The sequence below is a fragment of the Nerophis lumbriciformis genome, linkage group LG11 (genome assembly GCF_033978685.3).
Source record: "Nerophis lumbriciformis linkage group LG11, RoL_Nlum_v2.1, whole genome shotgun sequence".
NCBI lineage: Eukaryota > Metazoa > Chordata > Actinopteri > Syngnathiformes > Syngnathidae > Nerophis > Nerophis lumbriciformis.
In genome coordinates, this window is record NC_084558.2 from 53,212,397 (window position 1) to 53,227,929 (window position 15,533).

Genomic DNA, 15,533 nt, shown 5'->3' on the forward strand with positions numbered 1-15,533 from the left:
CACCTCCCAGGGGGGTGATCAAGGGTGATGGGTCAAACGCAGAGGACACATTTCACCACACCTAGTGTGTGTGTGACAATCATTGCTACTTTAACTTCCAGCAAATGTTCCTATTTGGCTGGACTATCCGACAAGCGGGACGTTGTTATGTAACCGCGCTTTTTTGCAGAAGTGAAAGTCCCGTCGGGCTGGAACAAAGTCGTCACCATGAAGAACTAGCTTTCTTTTCCCCATCAAAGTGTGTCACTATGTCATTGACGTCAACCAGAAGAAGACTTGGAGATGGTGGTCACCTGCAGTTTGAGTCTGGTGGAACTGACATATCGAGTCATGTGAGTTGTTGGCACCAGCCCAGCCCCTTCCTGCTCCGGCTGATTCTCTCCATTTGCTGGAGGAAGTGGAAGCGGCGAGGCCAGGCTGCGAAATCGCTTCACAAGACGAACGCCAGCACCTGAACATGCAATAAGAAATGATCCAGAGTAAGAACTCAGAGTTCCGTTTGCCCTCATTTTACTTTTTTACCCTTTTTAGAGCCGTAAAACGCCAACGTGAGCCAATTTCTTTTTTATTTTTATTTTGTCCTGTCCAGCTACTCAGGCAAATCACATTTTTCATGTAGATGGTAGATGCCCATATCGGCTGTACAGATTGACCTTACCATTTACACGACGGGTAAATGGTCAATAAAAAGAGAATACAACAAATCCTTTTCAACTTTTATTCAATTGAATAGACTGCAAAGACAAGATATTATTATTTATTTATCATTCATTTAACTTTCAAACTGGTAAAATGTGTTATTGTTTGAAAATATTAGCTCATTTTGAATTTGATGCATGCAACATGTTTAAAAAAAAGCCATTATATTACGCACCTTGGATCCCCCAGGCGGTACTGCATCAAAAAGCCACATCAGCGTGTGAAGGATATCACCACATGGGCTCAGGAACACTTCAGAAAACCCACTGTCAGTAACTACAGTTGGTCGCTACATCTGTACGTGCAAGTTAAAACTCTACTATGCAAAGCCAGGAGCCATTTATCAACAACACCCAGAGACGCCGTTGGCTTCACTGGGCCCGAGCTCGTCTAAGATGGACTGATGCAAAGTGGAAAAGTGTTCTGTGGTCTGACGAGTCCACATTTCAAATTGTTTTTTGGAAAAAAATCAAATAAAATGAAGGAAGTTAAATGAGCTGCCACTGTTTCAGGCATATCAAAGAAAAATAAAATAAAATAAATAAATAATAATAATTATATATCAATTAACAACAAATAACTTTATTAATCTGTAACAGAGAATATTTAAAGGTGTCAGAAATGTTTAATATGTTGGTCTGTTTGCAAGTACCGGAGTCACGTGACTTCACCCTTGACACCTCATTGGCTGCTTCTGAGACTGGCTCGAGTGCTTACCGGAAGTGAGTCTTAAATTTTGAAGCAACAAATATATATATATATATATATATATATATATATATGTATGTGTGGGAAAAAAATCACAAGACTATTTCATCTCTACAGGCCTGTTTCATGAGGGGGGGTACCCTCAATCGTCAGGAGATTTTAATGGGAGCATTCGCATACCATGGATTATATAGGGCACAGAGTGGGTGGGTACAGGCTGGCCTAGGGGCGTGGTGATTGGCTCATGTGTTACCTAGGAGGTGTTTCCGTCTGTGGCGGCATGTTGTTACAATTTCGCTGCGCTTGTTGAGGGATGACAGGTCTGGACGGTAAATAATAAACAGTTTCTCTTTCAAGCATAGGTTGCATCTTTTATTACCACTATTGTAAGGTGTGCTGGATGCAAGAATTTGCCATGTTATTGAATATTCAACATTATTGTCTTTGAGGTCCCAAATGTGTTTGCTGAGTTCTGTGGTATTTCGCAGGTTTTTGTTCCTGAAAGAAGCCTTGTGATTGTTCCATCTGGTTTTGAATTCTCCCTCGGTTAATCCTACATATGTGTCGGATGTGTTAATGTCCTTGCGTATTACCTTAGATTGGTAGACAACTGATGTTTGTAAGCATCCCCCGTTGAGAGGGCAAATGATGTCGTTTCGTTTTCTGTTCTTTTTTGGCTGGTTTCCTTTGCTAGACGATGCTGTCATCTAGCAAAGCTGAATTTGACCAAGCAACCCCCCCGTACCAAAAAGCCCTTGATGAAAGCGGATACAATTTCACCCTCACCTATGAACCCACGCCAGGAAACCAGCCAAAAAAGAACAGAAAACGAAACGACATCATCTGGTACAACCCCCCATACAGCAAAAACGTCTCAACGAACATTGGACACAAATTCCTCAATCTGATTGACAAACACTTTCCCAAAGACAACACCCTAAGAAAAGTATTCAACAAGAACAACATTAAATTGAGCTACAGCTGCATGAACAATATACGACAAATCATCTCAAACCACAACAAAACAATTGCAAATGAGCCGTCGGCCCCCAGACAGAGCGACTCCAAAACCAACAAAGACTGTAACTGTCGAAAGAAACCTGATTGCCCTCTCAACGGGGGGTGCTTACAAACATCAGTTGTCTACCAATCTAAGGTAATACGCAAGGACATTAACACATCCGACACATATGTAGGATTAACCGAGGGAGAATTCAAAACCAGATGGAACAATCACAAGGCTTCTTTCAGGAACAAAAACCTGCGAAATACCACAGAACTCAGCAAACACATTTGGGACCTCAAAGACAATAATGTTGAATATTCAATAACATGGCAAATTCTTGCATCCAGCACACCTTACAATAGTGGTAATAAAAGATGCAACCTATGCTTGAAACAGAAACTGTTTATTATTTACCGTCCAGACCTGTCATCCCTCAACAAGCGCAGCGAAATTGTAACAACATGCCGCCACAGACGGAAACACCTCCTAGGTAACACATGAGCCAATCACCACGCCCCTAGGCCAGCCTGTACCCACCCACTCTGTGCCCTATATAAACCATGGTATGCGAATGCTCCCATTAAAATCTCCTGATGATTGAGGGTACCCCCCCTCATGAAACAGGCCTGTAGAGATGAAATAGTCTTGTGATTTTTTTCCCCACACATACATATATATATATATATATATATATATATATATATATATATTTTTTTTTTTTTTTTACGCTGAATTTCAAACACTTTAATTCGACAAACTGAGTCAAAATTTTCTCACACATTTTTATTCAATTAAATTGTAAGCATCATTTTAGTTCACAATATTCAAACGCATAAAATTCGGTTACATAAATATTCCAAAAAAAAAAAAAAAAAAAAAAATCGTAAAAAGACATGGATTAACCTTAATAATTTTTGAATGGTTTATTTCAGAAATGTAAAAAAAAAAAATACAATACACACTACAAGAAAAACATTTTTATAAACATAATATCTAAACATTTGACGGTGGAAAGAATACTTTGCACCTGTAAGTGTTTTAAATGTAGGAAAAAATAAATAATTATGTATCAACCAACAACAAATAACTTTATTAATCTAATAGGGAAGATTTAAAGGTCTCAGAACTTTATATTTTGCAAGTACCGGGGTCACGTGACTTCACACTTGACATCTCATTGGCTGCTTCTGAGACTGGCTCGACTGCTTACCGGAAGTGAGTCTTAAATTTTGAAGCAACAAATATATATATATATATATATATATATATATATATATATATATATATATATATATATATATATATATATATATATATATATATATATTTTTTTTTTACGCTGAATTTCAAACACTTTAATTTGACAAACTGAGTCAAATTTTTCTCACACATTTTTATTCAATTAAATTGTAAGCATCATTTTAGTTCACAATATTCAAGCGCATAAAATTCGGTTACATAAATATTAAAAAAATAAATAAAAAATCGTAAAAAGACATGGATTAACCTTAATAATTTTTGAATGGTTTATTTCAGATATGTAAAAAAAAATAAAAAATACAATACACACTACAAGAAAAACATTTTTATAAACATAATATCTAAACATTTGACGGTGGAAAGAATACTTTGCACCTGTAAGTGTTTTAAATGTAGGAAAAAAATAAATAATTATGTATCAACCAACAACAAATAACTTTATTAATCTAATAGGGAAGATTTAAAGGTCTCAGAACTTTATATTTTGCAAGTACCGGGGTCACGTGACTTCACACTTGCCACCTCATTGGCTGCTTCTGAGACTGGCTCGACTGCTTACCGGAAGTGAGTCTTAAATTTTGAAGCAACAAATATATATATATATATATATATTTATTTTTTTTACGCTGAATTTCTACACACTTTAATTTGACAAACTAAGTCAAATTTTTCTCACACATTTTTATTCAATTAAATTGTAAGCATCATTTTAGTTCACAATATTCAAACGCATAAAATTCGGTTACATAAATATTCCAAAAAAAAAATTTAAAAAAATAAAATCGTAAAAAGACATGGATTAACCTTAATAATTTTTGAATGGTTTATTTCAGATACGTAAAAAAAAATAAAAAATACAATACACACTACAAGAAAAACATTTTTATAAACATAATATCTAAACATTTGACGGTGGAAAGAATACTTTGCACCTGTAAGTGTTTTAAATGTAGGAAAAAATAAATAATTATGTGTCAACCAACAACAAATAACTTTATTAATCTAATAGGGAAGATTTAAAGGTCTCAGAACTTTATATTTTGCAAGTACCGGGGTCACGTGACTTCACACTTGCCACCTCATTGGCTGCTTCTGAGACTGGCTCGACTGCTTACCGGAAGTGAGTCTTAAATTTTGAAGCAACAAATATATATATATATATATATTTATTTATTTTTTACGCTGAATTTCAAACACTTTAATTTGACAAACTGAGTCAAATTTTTCTCACACATTTTTATTCAATTAAATTGTAAGCATCATTTTAGTTCACAATATTCAAACGCATAAACTTCGGTTACATAAATATTCCAAAAAAAAAAAAAAAAAAAAAAAAATCGTAAAAAGACATGGATTAACCTTAATAATTTTTGAATGGTTTATTTCAGATATGTAAAAAAAAAAAAAAAAAATACAATACACACTACAAGAAAAACATTTTTATAAACATAATATCTAAACATTTGACGGTGGAAAGAATACTTTGCACCTGTAAGTGTTTTAAATGTAGGAAAAAATAAATAATTATGTATCAACCAACAACAAATAACTTTATTAATCTAATAGGGAAGATTTAAAGGTCTCAGAACTTTATATTTTGCAAGTACCGGGGTCACGTGACTTCACACTTGCCACCTCATTGGCTGCTTCTGAGACTGGCTCGACTGCTTACCGGAAGTGAGTCTTAAATTTTGAAGCAACAAATATATATATATATATATATTTTTTTTTTTTACGCTGAATTTCAAACACTTTAATTTGACAAACTGAGTCAAATTTTTCTCACACATTTTTATTCAATTAAATTGTAAGCATCATTTTAGTTCACAATATTCAAACGCATAAAATTCGGTTACATAAATATTCCAAAAAAAAAACAAACAAAAAAAATCGTAAAAAGACATGGATTAACCTTAATAATTTTTGAATGGTTTATTTCAGATATGTAAAAAAAAATAAAAAAAATACAATACACACTACAAGAAAAACATTTTTATAAACATAATATCTAAACATTTGACGGTGGAAAGAATACTTTGCACCTGTAAGTGTTTTAAATGTAGAAAAAAAAAAATAATTATGTATCAACCAACAACAAATAACTTTATTAATCTAATAGGGAAGATTTAAAGGTCTCAGAACTTTATATTTTGCAAGTACCGGGGTCACGTGACTTCACACTTGCCACCTCATTGGCTGCTTCTGAGACTGGCTCGACTGCTTACCGGAAGTGAGTCTTAAATTTTGAAGCAACAAATATATATATATATATATATATTTTTTTTTTACGCTGAATTTCAAACACTTTAATTTGACAAACTGAGTCAAAATTTTCTCACACATTTTTATTCAATTAAATTGTAAGCATCATTTTAGTTCACAATATTCAAACGCATAAAATTCGGTTACATAAATATTAAAAAAATAAATAAAAAATCGTAAAAAGACATGGATTAACCTCAATAATTTTTGAATGGTTTATTTCAGATATGTAAAAAAAAATACAAAATACAATACACACTACAAGAAAAACATTTTTATAAACATAATATCTAAACATTTGACGGTGGAAAGAATACTTTGCACCTGTAAGTGTTTTAAATGTAGGAAAAAATAAATAATTATGTATCAACCAACAACAAATAACTTTATTAATCTAATAGGGAAGATTTAAAGGTCTCAGAACTTTATATTTTGCAAGTACCGGGGTCACGTGACTTCACACTTGACATCTCATTGGCTGCTTCTGAGACTGGCTCGACTGCTTACCGGAAGTGAGTCTTAAATTTTGAAGCAACAAATATATATATATATATATATATATATATATATATATATATATATATATATATATATATATATATATATATATATATATATATATATATATATTTTTTTTTACGCTGAATTTCTACACACTTTAATTTGACAAACTGAGTCAAATTTTTCTCACACATTTTTATTCAATTAAATTGTAAGCATCATTTTAGTTCACAATATTCAAACGCATAAAATTCGGTTACATAAATATTCCAAAAACAAAACAACAAAAAAAAAATCGTAAAAAGACATGGATTAACCTCAATAATTTTTGAATGGTTTATTTCAGATATGTAAAAAAAATATAAAAAATACAATACACACTACAAGAAAAACATTTTTATAAACATAATATCTAAACATTTGACGGTGGAAAGAATACTTTGCACCTGTAAGTGTTTTAAATGTAGGAAAAAATAAATAATTATGTATCAACCAACAACAAATAACTTTATTAATCTAATAGGGAAGATTTAAAGGTCTCAGAACTTTATATTTTGCAAGTACCGGGGTCACGTGACTTCACACTTGCCACCTCATTGGCTGCTTCTGAGACTGGCTCGACTGCTTACCGGAAGTGAGTCTTAAATTTTGAAGCAACAAATATATATATATATATATATATATATATATATATATATATATATATATATATATATATATATATATATATATATATATATATATATATATATATATATATATTTTTTTTAATATTTTTATTTTTTTTACGCTGAATTTCAAACACTTTAATTTGACAAACTGAGTCAAATTTTTCTCACACATTTTTATTCAATTAAATTGTAAGCATCATTTTAGTTCACAATATTCAAACGCATAAAATTCGGTTACATAAATATTCCAAAAAAAAAAAAAAAAAAAAAAAATCGATTAACCTTAATAATTTTTGAATGGTTTATTTCAGATATGTAAAAAAAAATAAAAAAATACAATACACACTACAAGAAAAACATTTTTATAAACATAATATCTAAACATTTGACGGTGGAAAAAATAAATAATTATGTATCAACCAACAACAAATAACTTTATTAATCTAATAGGGAAGATTTAAAGGTCTCAGAACTTTATATTTTGCAAGTACCGGGGTCACGTGACTTCACACTTGCCACCTCATTGGCTGCTTCTGAGACTGGCTCGACTGCTTACCGGAAATGAGTCTTTTAAGTTTTGAAGCAACGAATATTATTATTTTTTTTTTTTAACGCTTGAATTTCTACACACTGAATTTTAAAAACACACATTTTTATTCAATGAAATTGTCAACATAATATCGTTCACCATATTCAAACGCATACAATAAATGAAGTGTCCAAAAAAAAAAAAAAGTGTATAAAGACGTGGATTTAACCCCAATAATTTTTAAAAATGGTTTAGTTAAGATATGTATATTTTTATAAACATAATAACGTTTGAAAAAAAAAAAATAAATAAAATAAAGAGGACCACTCGTAACGCTAGAGGGCGCTGCAGCCAACGTGAGTATTCTTCATTAAAAAAAAAAAAAAGCAGACGCGAAGTAATAAAAGCGGAGGTGACCCACGCACACGTCCTATCCACGCACCGAGTGACGACCCTCCACGCGTGAGACCGCCCACTTCCTCCAGCCGCGGTGCCCAGGCAGGCGGCGGAAGAAGAGTTAAACTGCGAGTTTGCGGCACTCGGAGCCTCCCTGAGCTCCACTTGAGCGGAAAACATCTGACTGGCCGCTCGATGCTCGCTTCATTCCCGCTGACTTTGTGCGTGACACCGGAGCCCCCGAAAACACGGTTAGTACTCTCTTTGTGGCACTTTTCAAAACAAATGCATGCACTTTCCACCTATGAATGTATTGAGTTGAGTTAATGAGGGGAGCAGTGAGCAGCAGCGGTGTTGACAAACTTTTTTTGGGGCAAGTTTTTAATGGCTCCTTCGTCCTGTTTGCCACATTGCCTGCCATGTGTCACTTGGCTGGGTCTCGGTCTAGAACTGGCCTTTCTTTGCATTGCTGGGTGCAGTTACGCCACAGCTCCTTGACTGACTCACCGCCTGATTTCCTCCAGATGTGCGCCGCTTTACATTTCCTGACGGCCCCAGGATTGTGACATTTCGGCCCCCCCCCCCCCAAACAATCCCTTCTGCTTCTTGCTGCTTCATTCTGCTGACTCTCTGGGTCGTGACCCAGCTCAACTCTTATCCTTTAACTGGAGTTTGCAGTAAACCGCTGACATTTCCTTATTTTTTTTTTTAACGAGGCTTTACGTGGTCATGTGTCCTGTCTTGCTAGATCAGCCATTACCCAGCAGGCACCAGACATCGATTACACATACAGGTAAAAGCCAGTAAATTAGAATATTTTGAAAAACTTGATTTATTTCAGTAATTGCATTCAAAAGGTGTAACTTGTACATTATATTTATTCATTGCACACAGACTGATGCATTCAAATGTTTATTTCATTTAATTTTGATGATTTGAAGTGGCAACAAATGAAAATCCAAAATTCCGTGTGTCACAAAATTAGAATATTACTTAAGGCTAATACAAAAAAGGGATTTTTAGAAATGTTGGCCAACTGAAAAGTATGAAAATGAAAAATATGAGCATGTACAATACTCAATACTTGGTTGGAGCTCCTTTTGCCTCAATTACTGCGTTAATGCGGCGTGGCATGGAGTCGATGAGTTTCTGGCACTGCTCAGGTGTTATGAGAGCCCAGGTTGCTCTGATAGTGGCCTTCAACTCTTCTGCGTTTTTGGCTCTGGCATTCTGCATCTTCCTTTTCACAATACCCCACAGATTTTCTATGGGGCTAAGGTCAGGGGAGTTGGCGGGCCAATTTAGAACAGAAATACCATGGTCCGTAAACCAGGCACGGGTAGATTTTGCGCTGTGTGCAGGCGCCAAGTCCTGTTGGAACTTGAAATCTCCATCTCCATAGAGCAGGTCAGCAGCAGGAAGCATGAAGTGCTCTAAAACTTGCTGGTAGACGGCTGCGTTGACCCTGGATCTCAGGAAACAGAGTGGACCGACACCAGCAGATGACATGGCACCCCAAACCATCACTGATGGTGGAAACTTTACACTAGACTTCAGGCAACGTGGATCCTGTGTCTCTCCTGTCTTCCTCCAGACTCTGGGACCTCGATTTCCAAAGGAAATGCAAAATTTGCATGGTTGGGTGATGGTTTGGGGTGCCATGTCATCTGCTGGTGTCGGTCCACTCTGTTTCCTGAGATCCAGGGTCAACGCAGCCGTCTACCAGCAAGTTTTAGAGCACTTCATGCTTCCTGCTGCTGACCTGCTCTATGGAGATGGAGATTTCAAGTTCCAACAGGACTTGGCGCCTGCACACAGCGCAAAATCTACCCGTGCCTGGTTTACGGACCATGGTATTTCTGTTCTAAATTGGCCCGCCAACTCCCCTGACCTTAGCCCCATAGAAAATCTGTGGGGTATTGTGAAAAGGAAGATGCAGAATGCCAGACCCAAAAACGCAGAAGAGTTGAAGGCCACTATCAGAGCAACCTGGGCTCTCATAACACCTGAGCAGTGCCAGAAACTCATCGACTCCATGCCACGCCGCATTAACGCAGTAATTGAGGCAAAAGGAGCTCCAACCAAGTATTGAGTATTGTACATGCTCATATTTTTCATTTTCATACTTTTCAGTTGGCCAACATTTCTAAAAATCCCTTTTTTGTATTAGCCTTAAGTAATATTCTAATTTTGTGACACACGGAATTTTGGATTTTCATTTGTTGCCACTTCAAATCATCAAAATTAAATGAAATAAACATTTGAATGCATCAGTCTGTGTGCAATGAATAAATATAATGTACAAGTTACACCTTTTGAATGCAATTACTGAAATAAATCAAGTTTTTCAAAATATTCTAATTTACTGGCTTTTACCTGTACATGTCCCTTAAAACCGGACTTTGAAACAACCTTGCCAAATAGTTGTATCAGTCAATTGCAACGACATTGATGTCTAACGTTTGATGCAGGTTGTTAGTTGGGAAATGACCAAACTTCAACCAGACATTGAATAAACATCGTCAAAGAGCATGTTGTTTGCGTTGTTGAATGTTGGTTGGAAAATGACTACATTTCAATGGTCAAATCGATGTCAGAACCAGACGTTGATTAAACGTCGTCAAAGACCATGTTGTTTCAACGTTGTGTTTGCGTTGTTGAATATGTGTTGGTAAATGACCAAACTTCAATGGTCAAACCAATGTCAGAATCAGACATTGATTAAACGTCTTCTAAGGGCATGTTGCTCCAACCTTGTGTTTGCATTGTTGAATATTGGTTGGAAAATGACGACATTCCAATGGCCAAATCAAATGTCAGAACCAGACATTGATTAAACGTCGTCAAAGAGCAGGTTGTTTCTACGTTGTTTGCGTTGTTGAATATTGGTTGGGAAATTACAAAATTCCAATGGCCAAATCAAATGTCAGAACCAGACATTGATTAAACGTCGTCAAAGAGCATGTTTCAACGTTGTGTTTGCGTTGTTGAATATGTGTTGGGAAATGACCAAACTTCAATGGTCAAATCAAATGTCAGAATCAGACATTGATTAAACGTCTTCTAAGGGCATGTTGCTCCAATCTTGTGTTTGCATTGTTGAATATTGGTTGGAAAATTACTAAATTTCAATGTCAGAACCAGACATCGATAAAACATCGTCAAAGAGCATGTTGTTCCAACGTTGTTTGCGTTGTTGAATATTGGTTGGAAAATGACTACATTAAAATGGCCAAATCGAATGTCAGAACCAGACATTGATTAAACGTCGTCAAAGAGCATGTTTCAACGTTGTGTTTGCGTTGTAGAATATTGGTTGGGAAATGACCAAACTTCAATGGTCAAACCAATGTCAGAACCAGACATTGATTAAACGTCAAAGAGCATGTTGTTCCAACGTTGTTTGCGTTGTTGAATATTGGTTGGGAAAGGACTAAATTTCAATGTCAGAACCAGACATTGATTAAATGTCGTCAAAGAGCATGTTGTTTCAACGTTGTGTTTGCGTTGTAGAATATTGGTTGAGAAATGACCAAACTTCAATGGTCAAATTAATGTCTCAACCAGACATTGAATAAACGTCGTCAAAGAGCATGTTGTTTCAACGTTGTGTTTGCGTTGTTGAATATTGGTTGGGAAAGGACTACATTTCAATGTCAGAACCAGACATCGATAAAACATCGTCAAAGAGCATGTTGTTCCAACGTTGTTTGCGTTGTTGAATATTGGTTGGTAAAGGACTACATTCCAATGGCCAAATCAAATGTCAGAAACAGACATTGATTAAACGTCGTCAAAGAGCATGTTGTTTCAACGTTGTGTTTGCATTGAATATTGGTTGGTAAAGGACTAAATTTCAATGTCAGAACCAGACATTGATTAAACGTCGTCAAAGAGCAGGTTGTTTCAACGTTGTGTTTGCGTTGTTGAATATTGGTTGGGAAAGGACTAAATTTCAATGTCAGAACCAGACATTGATTAAACGTCGTCAAAGAGAATGTTGTTTCTACGTTGTGTTTGCGTTGTTGAATATTGGTTGGGAAATTACAAAATTCCAATGGCCAAATCAAATGTCAGAACCAGACATTGATTAAACGTCGTCAAAGAGCATGTTTCAACGTTGTGTTTGCGTTGTTGAATATGTGTTGGGAAATGACCAAACTTCAATGGTCAAATCAAATGTCAGAATCAGACATTGATTAAACGTCTTCTAAGGGCATGTTGCTCCAATCTTGTGTTTGCATTGTTGAATATTGGTTGGAAAATTACTAAATTTCAATGTCAGAACCAGACATCGATAAAACATCGTCAAAGAGCATGTTGTTCCAACGTTGTTTGCGTTGTTGAATATTGGTTGGAAAATGACTACATTAAAATGGCCAAATCGAATGTCAGAACCAGACATTGATTAAACGTCGTCAAAGAGCATGTTTCAACGTTGTGTTTGCGTTGTAGAATATTGGTTGGGAAATGACCAAACTTCAATGGTCAAACCAATGTCAGAACCAGACATTGATTAAACGTCAAAGAGCATGTTGTTCCAACGTTGTTTGCGTTGTTGAATATTGGTTGGGAAAGGACTAAATTTCAATGTCAGAACCAGACATTGATTAAATGTCGTCAAAGAGCATGTTGTTTCAACGTTGTGTTTGCGTTGTAGAATATTGGTTGAGAAATGACCAAACTTCAATGGTCAAATTAATGTCTCAACCAGACATTGAATAAACGTCGTCAAAGAGCATGTTGTTTCAACGTTGTGTTTGCGTTGTTGAATATTGGTTGGGAAAGGACTACATTTCAATGTCAGAACCAGACATCGATAAAACATCGTCAAAGAGCATGTTGTTCCAACGTTGTTTGCGTTGTTGAATATTGGTTGGTAAAGGACTACATTCCAATGGCCAAATCAAATGTCAGAAACAGACATTGATTAAACGTCGTCAAAGAGCATGTTGTTTCAACGTTGTGTTTGCATTGAATATTGGTTGGTAAAGGACTAAATTTCAATGTCAGAACCAGACATTGATTAAACGTCGTCAAAGAGCAGGTTGTTTCAACGTTGTGTTTGCGTTGTTGAATATTGGTTGGGAAAGGACTAAATTTCAATGTCAGAACCAGACATTGATTAAACGTCGTCAAAGAGAATGTTGTTTCTACGTTGTGTTTGCGTTGTTGAATATTGGTTGGGAAATGACCAAAATTCAATGGTCAAATTAATGTCTCAACCAGACATTGAATAAACGTCGTCAAAGAGCATGTTGTTTCAACGTTGTGTTTGCGTTGTTGAATATTGGTTGGGAAAGGACTAAATTTCAATGTCAGAACCAGACATTGATTAAACATCGTCAAAGAGCATGTTTGCGTTGTTGAATATTGGTTGGAAAATGACAACATTTCAATGGTCAAATCAAATGTCAGAACCAGACATTGATTAAACGTCGTCAAAGAGCATGTTGTGTTTGCGTTGTTGAATATGTGTTGGGAAATGACCAAACTTCAATGGTCAAACCAATGTCAGAATCAGACATTGATTAAACGTCTTCTAAGGGCATGTTGCTCCAATCTTGTGTTTGCGTTGTTGAATATTGGTTGGAAAATTACTAAATTTCAATGTCAGAACCAGACATCGATAAAACATCGTCAAAGAGCATGTTGTTCCAACGTTGTTTGCGTTGTTGAATATTGGTTGGAAAATGACTACATTAAAATGGCCAAATCGAATGTCAGAACCAGACATTGATTAAATGTCGTCAAAGAGCATGTTGTTTCAACGTTGTGTTTGCGTTGTAGAATATTGGTTGGGAAATGACCAAACTTCAATGGTCAAATTAATGTCTCAACCAGACATTGAATAAACGTCGTCAAAGAGCATGTTGTTTCAACGTTGTGTTTGCGTTATTGAACATTGGTTGGGAAAGGACTAAATTTCAATGTCAGAACCAGACATTGATTAAACGTCGTCAAAGAGCAGGTTGTTTCAACGTTGTGTTTGCGTTGTTGAATATTGGTTGGGAAATGACCAAACTTCAATGGTCAAACCAATGTTAGAATCAGACATCAATTAAACACAGTCAAAGGGCATATTGTTTCAACGTTGTGTTTGCGTTGTTGAATATTGGTTGGGAAATGACCAAACTTCAATGGTCAAATTAATGTCTCAACCAGACATTGAATAAACATCGTCAAAGAGCATGTTGTTTCTACGTTGTGTTTGCGTTGTTGAATATTGGTTGGAAAATGACTACATTTCAATGGTCAAATCAATGTCAGAACCAGACATTGATTAAACGTCGTCAAAGAGCATGTTGTGTTTGCGTTGTTGAATATTGGTTGGGAAATGACAAAATTTCTATGGTCAAATTAACATCTCAACCTGACAGTGAATAAACGTTGTCAAAAAGCATGTTGTTTCAACATTGTTTGCGTTGTTAAATATTGGTTGGGAAATGACAACATTTCAATGGTCAAATCAACGTCAGAACCAGACATTGATTAAACGTCGTCAAAGAGCATGTTGATCCAACGTTGTGTTTGAGTTGTTGAATATTGGTTGGGAAATTACCAAACTTCAATGGTCAACTTAACGTCTCAACCAGACATTCATTAAACGTCGTCAAAGAGCATGTTGTGTTTGCGTTGTTGAATATTGGTTGGAAATTGACTAAACTTCAATGGTCAAATCAAATGTCAGAACCAGACATTGATTAAACGTCGTCAAAGAGCATGTTGTTCCAACGTTGTGTTTGCGTTGTTGAATATTGGTTAGAAAATGACTAAATTTCAATGTCAGAACTAGACATCGATAAAACGTCGTCAAAGAGCATGTTGTTCCAACGTTGTTTGCGTTGTTGAATATTGGTTGGAAAATGACTAAACTTCAATGGTCAAATCAAATGTCAGAACCAGACATTGATTAAACGTTGTCAAAGAGTGTGTTGTGTTTGCGTTGTTGAATATTGGTTGGGAAAAGACTACATTTCAATGGTCAAATCAACGTCAGAACCAGACATTGAATAAACGTCGTCAAAGGGCATGTTGTTCCAACGTTGTGTTTGCGTTGTTGAATATTGGTTGGAAAATTACTAAATTTCAATGGTCAAATCAAATGTCAGAACCAGACATTGATTAAACGTCGTCAAAGAGTGTTGTGTTTGCGTTGTTGAATATTGGTTGGGGAAATGACTTAATTTCAATGGTGAAATCAAATGTCAGAACCAGACATTGATTAAACGTCGTCAAAGAGCATGTTGTTCCAACGTCGTTTGCGTTGTTGAATATTGGTTGGAAAATGACTAAACTTCAATGGTCAAATCAAATGTCAGAACCAGACATTGATTAAACGTTGTCAAAGAGTGTGTTGTGTTTGCGTTGTTGAATATTGGTTGGGAAAAGACTACATTTCAATGGTCAAATCAACGTCAGAACCAGACATTGAATAAACGTTGTCAAAGGGCATGTTGTTTCAACGTTGTGTTTGCGTTGTTGAATATTGGTTGGAAAA

The 15,533-nt window shown here is 35.5% G+C and overlaps 1 protein-coding gene across 4 annotated transcripts in view; it reads left to right on the forward strand.

Annotated features, from left to right (window-relative positions):
• The first annotated feature begins 8,017 nt into the window (after positions 1 to 8,017).
• Positions 8,018 to 15,533, forward strand: part of dab2 (DAB adaptor protein 2) — a 113,587-nt gene continuing 106,071 nt past the window's right edge. Inside the window, exon 1 of one of the 4 annotated variants that reach the window (XM_061966347.2) lies at positions 8,018 to 8,283. The gene's annotated coding sequence lies outside the window, so the exon portion shown is untranslated. The remainder of the gene's footprint in view (positions 8,284 to 15,533) is intronic. The other 3 variants (XM_061966348.2, XM_061966349.2, XM_061966350.2) reach the window with 3 other exon arrangements.